The sequence below is a fragment of the Acyrthosiphon pisum genome, chromosome A2 (genome assembly GCF_005508785.2).
Source record: "Acyrthosiphon pisum isolate AL4f chromosome A2, pea_aphid_22Mar2018_4r6ur, whole genome shotgun sequence".
NCBI lineage: Eukaryota > Metazoa > Arthropoda > Insecta > Hemiptera > Aphididae > Acyrthosiphon > Acyrthosiphon pisum.
This window is the reverse complement of record NC_042495.1, coordinates 2419945-2433291: the sequence shown is the minus strand read 5'-3', so window position 1 is coordinate 2433291 and position 13347 is coordinate 2419945. Positions and strand designations below refer to the sequence as shown.

The window sequence follows — 13347 nt, the reverse complement described above, 5'->3', positions numbered from 1 at the left end:
CGTAAATTGGAATGCAAAATACCAATTTTTATACAAAAGACCAAGTTTCGTTAGACTTAACCCAACTGTGAAAACCGTAATTTGTTTTTAAAATAAAAAGTTGTAAAATATTAAAATGGAAGTTTAAAAAAATATTGTTTTTAAAAATTATACTTTATACCTAATCCGATTGTCAATAATTAATGTTACATTGTATTTACATTTATATAGACGCCATTTTGTACGTAACAACGACTTAAAGTATAATATAACATAATAGGTAATATACAGAAATAATAAAAATCAAACATTTAGGTATTTAGTATATTATCTATTATATATAAATTATAATCATATTCAAAACTGAACATAATATTTCATTATTTAAAACCTTATCGAATAAGCCATAAAATTGTAAATCTGTAATATTTTGTATGGTATAAAACTGTTTTTTACTCATGTATATACGATTTATCGCTTATCGTTTGCCAGAAATATTATAAAATTAAATATTATTATCATCATACGCATAATTTTTCACCAGCTTTCTGCAATGATTACGTAAAAATTTCAAAAAATTCATAAATCATGCATAGGTAGGGACATAACTTTGATGTATTTTTCGTCATACTATTTATATTATACACAACTATTATATCCAAAAATAATAAATCACAGATTAGCCATTTTACTATATTTTTACAAAACATAATACCGGAAAATAATATTTTGTTCTTAGAGCTATTAAATCGTATTTCCGCCGCAATACTATAAGATGAACCATTTTCCGAAAGCAGTTGCGACAAAATATTATAACCTCGCTCTTATGTTAAAATCTCTTTGACGGGGCCCAAAAATATCGCAACCAAATTTATGTTAAAACTTTCTCGTGGTTCCGTTAGAGTTTCGAATGTTTAATTGGAATTTGTTAGCATCTCAGATTAAAATCTGTGTGTAATCATTATAAATACGCAGTTGTATTTATAAATATTGTATTATGTACAGAGTTGATTTGATTTTGCGTTTTAATGAGTACGGGATAATACGTTATACTATAAATACAGATATTTTTCGTATTGATCAAGACGTATGGTTTAAATTTTGGCATCACCTTTACTCACCTTAGTATTGGATTGGTAATACAGGATATTATTACATTATTGCAACGTTACCACAACGTACTGGAAAACGACGCGATAAATCGAATTTGATTTTATATGACGTAGTTGGACATTATTATGACGTGCCCCTGTATTAAATAATATGTATTTTTCCTATTGTTTTAATAAAAAAAAAATTCTTATATATTTTCTATATATTACATAATTATTGTCATGTTCAACAAAACATGTTTTATCATTTACGTTAATGCCTATTTTTTTCGATGTGCCATAAGTCCTACGATAAAACGTATTACATCACTGTGAAATATATTGTATTATATAGGTAATATTATATCGAGTAGGTACGTATAGTATATTATAGTGTTTGCAGTGACCTAATCATCTTTCGTTTGTTACGTTCGAAACCAAAGTATTGTTTCAATAAAAAGTCTGTGCGTAATCCCAAGAACAAAACATTGTTAATACTTTAGTCACAATATTAAAGTAGGTACGTAATTTAAGCCCTTCTATCATGGTAAATATCGAAAATAGATTGAGACATCTGCGTGATAGTAAAAATATGGTATAATAATACACTATCGTAGTTTAATTTTATATTAAAATAGTTCACTCAGCGAAAAAACCGTGCTGATTTATATATGAATATTTATTAATTATTATTATTTTTTTTTTTATTGGCCTATACCAACTATAGCCATTAGCTATTTGTGGGGGAGTAAGGTTGGATCGAAACATGTGTGTGTGTATGTATGCGCAAGGATTTATCACTAAAAACACCCGTGTGCCACCCATCCGGGAACTAGTGACACAGGGCGGGGCTTGCACTCTGAACACGTTTCGTGACCGAATTCAACCACCACGCCACACCAAGCCACTTATTAATTGGTATTACCATCTTTAATTCTGTATTATAGTATTACGGATTTCTGGTAACTAATGTAAATTGTATTTATTTTAGTTCTTTACATAGATAGTATTATTATTATGTTTTTGGGCTGGGCACAACTTTATTTTTACTAACCGATTATTACGAGCCCGATTTTCGTAACGCTTTGTTTATAACCATAGAAACATAAATCATCAATAAAAACAAAAAAAATTCAATACAATTCTTAGCAAAATGTAGCATTATACAGGATATTTTTCAACTGCATGTAGTTATAGTCCACTATACCCAAAAATATATCAGCTGTGATTCCTCAATTTTCCTAGCAGAGGAAAGATATCTTGTAGCGTATCACTTATAATATTATACATATATACCAACGACATTTTTTTTTTATAATTTAACAAACTTTTGAATTCACTATAAATAGCTAGTCGGATAGCCCGATGATAGGGTGGTGTAATTAGGTACTGATTGTTGGTATTAATCTATCAAATAAAGCTTCAAAATATTAACGATTAAATTCTAGAAGATATTTTAAAAAATGTCTTAAAATATTATTTAAAGTCTTAATGATTAAATAATCGGTAAAAATATGAAGTCCACCAGGTTGTTATTTTTTAGATAACCAAAATTAAGAAGTTTATTTATTTTTAACTATTTATGATTTTAAGCTTATATTCACTAAATAAAATGGAATACATTTTACATCATAATATAAACAATTTTACTTTTTCTTCATTTTGATAAAAATAAATTAAAGGTGTATAACTTATATATTTGAAAATATAAATATAAAAACAATATTTCAGAAATCAATCATAGTTAAGGAACATAATATTGTTAAATATTACTAGGTTAATACACGTAATTGTACAGCGTTGTTATCACACTTTATAAAATAATAATTATAGATTAATTGTTATTAATCAATTAAATCTTGTCAATATTTATAGCTTTGTGATTTCTATTTACAATTTATACGTGCGATTAATTAAATATATAACCAAAGTAAGTGCGATTTTTAAAATAGTTCTTAATGAATAGATATTTTTATAGATAAAGTTGTTTAGAAACTATTGATTTTAACAATGTTTTTTTTTCGTACGATAAAATGATGAATCATTAATATTTTTTGTAAAGTAACCGAAAGCTTTTCATTTATTTTCAACGCTCTTTACTTCTAAGTGCAATGTAATGTACATTAAGGTCATAAATTGTTATAGCCACTGTTTTAAGACTGTCGTGGTACCGGTGCATTATTTAAAAAGCCATAACGTGTCACAAAAACTTCTACCACAATTCCACAACTATATTTATTTAAAAAAAATCATATCCTTGGTCAATTACGAGAAATTCAACAGTGATTTTTATTTTTTAGCGAATACAACAATAACACTAAAACATAATATTATAAACTATTATAACTGTTTCATAATTTAACAATGTAGTTATTTTCAATAAGACTGATAATTATTTATTTTTTACATATTACTACAACAATAATATTACTTACTAAACAGCTTTAATATTATATTATTAGCATTATCATTAATGTATATATATTATTTTAAAAAACTGGTGTAACAATTGGTGTAGTAGAAAGAACTGGTATATGATTAAGTTAATAACATAGGTACATAACTAATTATTGCATGACTAATTTATTATTATAGACATTTTGAAAATTCTTTTTTAACCCAGATATTATAATAATATTGCGATAATCGTAAATTAAATATTTAAAAAAAAAAAATTTAATTTTGGTCAAAACAAAAGTTATCTCATACTTGGTATTTACATTGACAAATGTAATTAACATTTTTCAGCTACCGGCTACCTCTATTATACCCTAACTTTATACTAATAATTAATAAATAAATAAATCATATTATAATTTTTTGTTGAAATATTAATGAAATATATAATCAGTGACCATTGTAAATTTGTTAACCTCTCGATTTTTTTAATCTATAGTTCAATAACACATTGCATTTAAAATTCAAGTGACAAAATTTATCGTCTTTCTAAATAATTGAGATAAAATAAAGTAACTTTCAAGTCGACTTTGAGTGTCATTAAAAAATGTCCATTGCAAATTATTCGAATACTTAAAGTTTAACGTTTTTAGAATTTATATAGTTTGTTGATTTCGATCTTCAACCTATAACACTCTATATTACAAGACGTGCCGACAACGCGTCACATACAAAAATGCAATCTATGGTAAATTGTAATATTTTCAATGGGAAAACCTAATAATATGACATTAAAACACGACTGTCTAAAGTTATAAATAATTGAACAATGTATACAAAATCAATGTTTAAAACAGTTTTATTTAAAATTGAATCACATATCCCCAGAGACTAAAAACAAGAAATACACTCAACGCTTCCCCATTACCGTAGTTATCTGCGTGGTGTATAATGAATTCAAAATGAACTCGTTTGTAAGTTCGTACCTTGGTCCCCATTAACAAAGATATAAAAATATTGCCTTGGGGAAAACCGAGTCAATAATGTAACATCAAAATATCTATCTTTTGAACTACACAATATGTAACGGATATAATTGTCTGGAAATGGAAATAATGAAACTACATAATATTATTTTTGTTGAACCATATTCTAGTTGAAAAAATATCAAACTAATCAGAAAATATATTATTTTACATAGATATAAAAATGGGAAGAGTTTTATAAAGCTAATCAGTTAATACATTATATTATTGGCTGTCATAAAAAGCAAATATTATGAGTAATCGTGGTACGAAAAGTTATAGAAGTACTATATAATTTAATTATTTGTATTTTAAAAATATTAAAATAGTACACTTTATAAAAATTAATCCGATTCTTACAACTTTTAGAAAGTTTACGTGATAAAGGTTTTATTAATTATGCTACGCTATCCATTTTCCACTCCTAACTGTCATCCACGACAGGGAAACACTAACACTGCACGGGTATTATATAATTTAAGTTATTAGAAGCTTAATCATTTTAACCCGACTCTATCAAATTATGTTTGAATATTTAGTTTGACATTTTAGAAAGGTTTCGTGTAATGCTAAATGATCAATGATTTTATCACTTCAGAGTATTATTACTGCCTATAGGATAATGTACCAAAAACACTGTTTCTTCAAAACAACTTATAATAAACGAAAAAACCGTAAAATATTCTGTAATTTGTGTATGTAAAAAAAAATTATTATTTATTAAACATTTGTCTGTACCTACTAAAGTAAAATAAAATAATTTTTCAAAAATTCAAAAAACCAAACCACGAAAAAAGTTAAAGTGAGATCAATTAGTGCGCAGACGTCAGCCTCTCAACATTATTAGGGAAAAATAAGAATTGAATCATTTTATAAAGTTTGATTGTATGTACACGGTTTGTATTCAAAAGTGGCAGTTTTTAAAATGTCACCGTCGTTTTTGAGAAAATAACTAAGACCGACGAGCTACTCTAATATTGCCTGGATACTGTTAAAAAATATTTCGTAGAATACTTTAACCCCGCCCCCCTCCCCCACCACCACTGGAGAAAAAAGAAAAAGTGTTCATTTTTAAACTGTAAAAGTTTGAACTAAAACTGAACATATTTTATTATTAATCCTAAACTCGATTCATTCTGAACCTGCCGGTTTTTTACCACAGTGTAATAAACATGGATTTTTAGCGTTATTTTGTTTAAATCAGTGAGCATTACCTACTGCTGCTAATAGCATATTATTCATACGGATAATAATTATTATGTAACTCACAATATTGTCAACATTAATGGATTTCGAAAATTATTATTCAATATAATCATTGAATAACCATATAGGTAGTACCTATACGTGGGTTGATATAATATATTTTGTTTCTAAGGGAATTCCATTAATTTATCATTTATTTATATATCAAACTATTTCAAACAAGTGAACCATAATAACAGCATAATGAACCCAAAGTTTTAATAATGGATTTTAATAATTTATTTATATTATTATTATCTTAATTTGTAATTTGTATGCATTAATATTAAATAACCGCATTCCAACCAAAAACTACTGCCAAATTCGCTTGTTGAACGCGTAATATTCACCATCCATTTTCCGTTCAAAAAATCATCGCCCTGAACGAAATTATATCTTATACTCGTAATCTCTTCCTAAGAAATATTTTTAGAATTTAATAGTAATGCATAAAAAGAAAATAATTCGTTGCATTCTTACAAAATACATTGATATTTGTTCCGTGGAAATTTCTGTAAAACATAGTAAGTAATGTATAATATTATTATTATTATGAAAAATACTTTCATTATTATTTTAATGTAGTTTTAAATTATTACTGAAATATACGCAATTAATGCACTTAGCAGCGTCACGCCACTCCTATTATATTATTATATGGATTTTAATTGGTTTTAGCACAAATAAAAGAATATCATTAGATTTTTTTTTTTACAGACTGACTTAATACAAACCAATACAGTAGTAACAGCGAACATCATTCGTAATGGTTATAATTAAAATTCAACAGTTTGTCGTAAATCGATTTCCCGAAATCGTTGTAAAGTGTCATTGCATTCCAGTGGTTATATTTGTAACATTTTACTTTTCCGAATCCGCGCAAAAGGATAAAATATATTTTAAAATAATATTGATTTGCATTTCGATACCTTTATAATGATATTATATTATTATGACTATTGAAAACCGAATTATTTATGTCATTGTGATGTATATTATGACTGTACAATTATAATCATGATTATAATATTATCCTCATGAAGAAAATTACAACAATCAATGAAATAATTTATTATTAAAATTTTAATTTTCAATTGTAGTACCTATACTGATTTTGATTGTTTTATACACATTTTTTTTTTTATAAGATATTTATTTATTGTTATTATATATTGTGGGTTTCTAAATATTAAATTATTTTCCTGGGTTTTCTACTACATTAGTTTGACACGAGTCAATCAATTCTTATACAATATTATTATGATATTTGAATAATTTTTTAATGTTATTGAATTTGTCAAGAAATAGATTAATATTGTGATAATTCACTCGATTTAAATTTCAATAATTGATGATACTGGTAATAATAATAATGTATAATTTTTACTTTACGGTAATTAGGACGATCATAAAATAAAAGTAAAGTTTGAAAAGTTAAATATAAATTTCGTAAAAATAATTTTTAATTTTCCATTAGCTTACTATTTTTTCTGAGTCTATTAATTGACTTTAATCTGAAGGTGCAAAATACAGCTTTCTAATAGTTTAGTAAAACTATTTATAATCCAGTTCCTTTCGTATCTACTAAATCTTATAGATTAAATATAATATTATACATACCTTGTACCTATATAAGGTTTATATTATAAAAGCGATAACTCTAAGCGTTTCCATCAAAATAATTTTAAGCCACAAGTTGGAAATCATATTTTATAACTAACATATATTGGCAAATATATATATATACAAAATATATATAAAAATTAAATTTTAATTCAAAAACTTTAGGTATATGATTTTGTCACTTTTTTGTATCTAATATAACGAATATACTTATTGTGAAAAATTAATTTTGTTGTTTCTATGATACACCTGATAACTTTCACCGATGGTTCCTATTTTAAATACTTTTAAATTCTTTTTGTCTACGGTTACATATGACGAACATACACTACTATTATAATAGTATAGAATCATTGAAAATTACGACAATGCACAGTGCATGACGTTAATTATGGGAATACGTACTTTGAACGCTATAAATACCAATCATAATAAATTATAATAATAATCATAATTGATAATAATTTCCAGCTACAATGTTAGTACAGTAAAGTATAGCTAAAATTTGTATATTATACAACTGAGTTTATTATTAATGAACTTTGTTAATTAATAAGCTTTTTAATTTTTAAGTTCAAATGTTAACAACATTTGCAAAATCATGAAAATTTGGAAATTATTTGTTGTTAAAAATGTATAACATTTTATAATACCTAGCTAAGGCTTATACGTTTTAAAATTTAATTCTAGGTAGTCATTTCGAGATAACATTTTAACGAAATTGGGCATTAAAAAAAAAAAAATAAACGATTTTATGTATTTCGTTTAATTTAAAAATATTATTTATAGGAACTTAAACATTTTTACAATCCATATATTATATATGAGCCAAATACCGCTCACTCACTTAGTCATTCATCACCACATTTCGAAAACTACAAAAAGACGATCTTGAAATTTGGAATAGTGGTTCCCCTAATAATATAGATGTGCAATAAGAAAGGATTTTCCACAGATATAAAGTATTTTATATTTATATTAATATATATAATTTTATATTTTATTCTATAAGTATTTTATATCTGTGGGATTTTCCAATATTGAGAATCATTTTTTTAATAAATAGAACGATCATTGAATTCAAATTAATTGATAACACATATAAATAATTGCAGGTGATTACAATTATTTTACGACGAAGAGCGCCTATACCTATGGAGCGACGATACCTACTATACCTACTGCAGTAGAGCAGCTTCTCAGGTTTTTTTTGGTTTTTTGAATAATTTGCATTTGTTTCGATTAGGTAATGAAACAAATACATCTTAATTTGCATTGCATTCAAATTCTAAAGTATCTGAATTAATACGGCAATATTGATATCGTTTATAACATTAAAATATTAAACATAATAACTAGGTATACCTAAAATTGTATAACACTATAACAAATTTGTGTTAGTTAGTATAATATTTGTTCACTTTTTATTGTTTGATGAACAAAGTAAGAGTATTATAATTAATATATCGTTGATCTTCAAATTTTACTTTATTCGTATCGTGCACCGTAACCTGTAACTTGTCATAACGTTTCTAATAAAATTAATAATATAATTAATTAATTAATGACGACGATCGGTCGATTTTTACAATAGGTACGTATAAGTTGTCCCGTGTAGACGTATTATACGTTACGTCGGTAAATCTTGCAAAATATTATATAGCACTATAATAACATAAAAAGGATGGCAAAAAAAAGGGAAAAACGATTCAGTACAATAACTTTTCCTTATTATATGCATTGAATTGCCCACCAGTTGCATTTATTTCCATTCTTGTATTTCATATTTTAAAAGGGGGAAAGTAGGAAACCGCTCTGCTGTACATAAAAATTAGATTTTACCTCGTCATTGAGTATGTCACTATTACACTGATCCTATACGGATGTGTTCAATTTGAACTCAATGATAAATCATTTCATACGAAAAAAACTCTAAGCGGCCGTGGTCTGTCAGTCTAATGCCAATATTACTAAGTATATTATAATATTATCATATTATCATATTATACTTATATTGCTATCATCATTATTAAAGGAATTTATTTTACTATATTTTTATAAGTAATTTGGTATAAACTATAAAAAGGTAATCGAAATGGCTTGAAATTAAAGTTGTTTGTTCAAGAGAAGAATTTTTTTATCAATACTTATGGAAACAAAATTATTAAACAAACACTCCCACCTCAAAAAAAGTTGAACATTTTTTTAAATGTTTTCATGAATATAAAATAGTAATATAAACATTTGGTGAAAAACTCAAGTAATTACGATCAGTTTTTGATTTACTAACAGCAAAATAAGTATAGGTACCTAAACCAATTTTGTCGAAAACTGGATTTGCAAAAAAAAAATTTGTTTCACCCAATTATTATGAAAATAATTGGACATTTTTTACTCTCTTCAAAGTACCAACTAGATTAATTTTCCTACAAAAAAATATTTTGGAGTTGAAAATCTAAGCAAAACTGTCACAAAAGGTTATGACATTGTATACAATAATTTTTTTTACACACATCATTGTAAAATCAATACATATTCATCACTCACTTCTGCTCTGAATTTAAAATTATACACGTTTTGATGATTTTTTCATGATATTCTACATTATGAATCGTAAATAACAGTATGTATATATTTTGTACTTTGAAATGTATATCAATACATTTTAAAATAAGATAATATTCTAAATTTAAGAAAAAAAAGTTTATGCAGATATAAAACTAAGGAATAATATTTACAATAACATCAACGCATAGATAAATTATTCATATTTATAATTAATATTATTATATTATTATATGTTATAAAGACAAACAAAAAACCCAATGACATTCATAAATAAATAATCTTAATCAAAATGATGTGAAAAGTGAATTGCCAACTAAGCAAGTTAACTGATAACTAAAATCTCGAGGGAACAAGAATCTAATGACTAATAATTTTGTTCATTATATTTTAGATCATAGACAATTTTAAAAAAATTTACAAATTCATACCAGTACCTAAATATTATCTTTTGACTGGATATCAATTTTCTACTGAATAAAAATATGTTAATATAATAAATGATTTGTATGCAAATTATATTATGTATCATATTTTGGACTAGCATTCAGCCATATTCAATAAAAATTAATTTGTAACTAAACAGGAAACGATTTTAAATTTATTCGTGGTTAAAATTATATAGATATTTATTTATTTTGAATACCTGTACATATAATATAGGACGTGTATAAAAGAGTGTGTTCAATTAAAATATCAACGAAACGTAACGGTATTACGTTGAAATATAGATAGTAGCTAACAGGCAGAGTTGGAGTTATAGCTTCGACAATTTATCGTAATATGGTAAACATAATAATATACGAAATGGAAGAGGATGTGATTTGAACTCTAATGAAAAGATTACAAGCTTCTTGATATTATATAAAACCAGTAAGATGATTTGGAATCCGCAATTGATTTACAGATCACAAATCAGACGCTTACATGCAGCCTCTAATTAATTTATCTAGGAAACAAGACGTATATAAGCTACTTCCAAAATGTTATCTGTTTTATTAATCTGGTTGAAATGATCAGAAACATCCCGTCAACTGTACTAACGTAAATTACTAAGTTAGTACTATTATATCTGGGGATGATCAATTTACAAGATAAAACCAACAAAACTTGAGGATTACGTAAGGACTATTTAAGTTTCAAAACAATGCGAAGTGAAGTAGCGATGTTCACAACTACTCAATATATTTAGATTATCTGCGAGAAATCCATGGAGCGCTTCAAAAAATCAATTATAACTATTTTAATTAGCTACAGTAAAAGTATTCACTGGAGCGTGGGCATGTGAAAAATATTGGACATTTACGTTTAGAATAATTTTTACATCCCGAATAACTGTATGGAAAATATCGAAATCGAAAGATAGAGCACAACATTTACATTAATTGTCAAACATTTATGCATATTACAAACCATCACTCACAGTTGATTTAACTAAACGTGGTTATTAACTTATTAAAACATTAATACTTAGTATTTTTTAACGTTTAAAGTTGACTAGATAGTTAATTTTCCGATTAGCTTAATGACTTAACAAGGTAAAAGTATCCATTTTAATAACTTAGGATTTTTCAGTTGATCTGAAAAATAATTCGTTAAATTAAAACCATGTCGATAATATGTACTGGTACTTAATAATAATTTTGTTTAATCACGCTGAATAGTTCAAATAGAAATAAACAAATAAATATACTTTGAAATTGTATTAGTTAAATACAAATTCTAAGTAAGTTGTCTAAGATAATATTAACACAATACTCAAACGGATAACAAACGCGGAAAGAATTACAGAATTATAATATAGGTACTACCAATTAATATTACATAAAAATGGGGGGAAATTTTGGACGATTTTAATTTGTATTGACGAATTTCTAAAAATCTTAATTTTGGTATTACAATTATTTAGATTCCGTTAGGTACACCATTATAAAAGCATTTTTTTTCTACCATGTAACAATAATGGAAGGCGTAATACAGAGAAGGTGGTGGAACCATTGTGGTAACGAGTCATTTCAATAGTAGTATTCGCTCAGTTTTGGTAAACACGATTAGTGATTTTAACTGTTTTATAGAAACAAAGCGTACCTATTACTAATAATAATAAAATTACTATAAAAGTTTAATCCATCAGTTGATGCCGTCAATACATTTAGATATTTTAATTATTATTATGAAGCACGAGTATATAGTTAGTTGATGTCTACCTATATGCAACAAAATGTTTCAGCCTAATTGAACGATGCGCAAAAGTCGTGTACACGGAAGTCAATGCATTATATTATTTCCGAGAATGATCAAGAGCTACACACATATAAAACGGATGTATGTTCAAATATAAGCGTATAAATACCGCAATTCGCCGTTAGGTTGACATGAGTAAGTTAGTAATGTTGGTTATTTCGTTTAAGCCGCACGACAAGTTTTAAACGTTAAATTTCGCCGACATATGTAGAAACTAGCTGCTGAGCACACAATGAGGTGAATCATTAATTAATTAATTATTTTATTAAATTAATGCAGTCACTGCAAAAACGTCGGGCTAATCGAATAAAGTACAAAATTGTATTACTACGTGAGATACGCGCCTGTACAAACCGCATATAATATTCGTGATGCAGTTTTATCTCACAATATATTTTCTAACACGTGCCTATAAATCGTGATCACTACACCGTGGCTTATCCTAAATACGTTGTACCTACACCGTAAGGGTGTATCACTTGCCGATGTCGATTTTTTTTTTTGTTTTCTTTCTACAGAAAACAATTAATTGTCAATGACATCTCATCAAATTACCTGTTCTCAGAGTAACGCGGCGTGTACACGACGAGTGCAGTATAGTAATATTGTCCCGCGCACACGTGTGCCTTTAACAATAATATGGAGGTAAAAAAAAATTTCCGATAAAATTCGAACGAAAATCGTCCACGTCGCAATGGTGGCAAATTAAAACGTCGACCCCGTGGTCAATAACAATTATTATAGTACGGTCGGGCGTAAAGTGTAACGGTCTCGAGTACAAATAAAATATTAGAAAATATAATAAGAAGCACTCAGACTATTGTAGGGCCGGCGACGGCATGGCGAAACGCGAGAGGTTCGCAACCGACCACCGAAAGCACACTACTGAAATGTGTGTGTACGTCAAACACGACCCATACGCTTACGACTACCCTCTTCAACCCCCATAACGCCGCCATCCCACCGCCAACCCGTGACGCCACCATCCCTCCGACAACCCTCTACCCCCGACACTACACTCGGCCGTCTTGTGGCGTCCGGTGACAAGGGGATGGAGTTGGGACGGACGACGACGGCGACGACATTTTACAGTGTAGCCAGTTTGGTCCATCGTCAAAATCTTATAATGCCACATTTTTATCGTACGACTGTGTTGAGTACCTATACCTATATATAGA

General features: G+C 27.1%; 1 protein-coding gene across 1 annotated transcript in view; it reads right to left on the bottom strand.

Annotated features, from left to right (window-relative positions):
* The window catches only part of LOC100164275 (serine/threonine-protein kinase 32A), a 153514-nt gene extending 140461 nt beyond the window's left edge, over nt 1-13053 (bottom strand). The window contains exon 1 of the mRNA XM_029490520.1: nt 12725-13053. The gene's annotated coding sequence lies outside the window, so the exon portion shown is untranslated. The remainder of the gene's footprint in view (nt 1-12724) is intronic.
* Nucleotides 13054-13347: the final 294 nt, after the last annotated feature.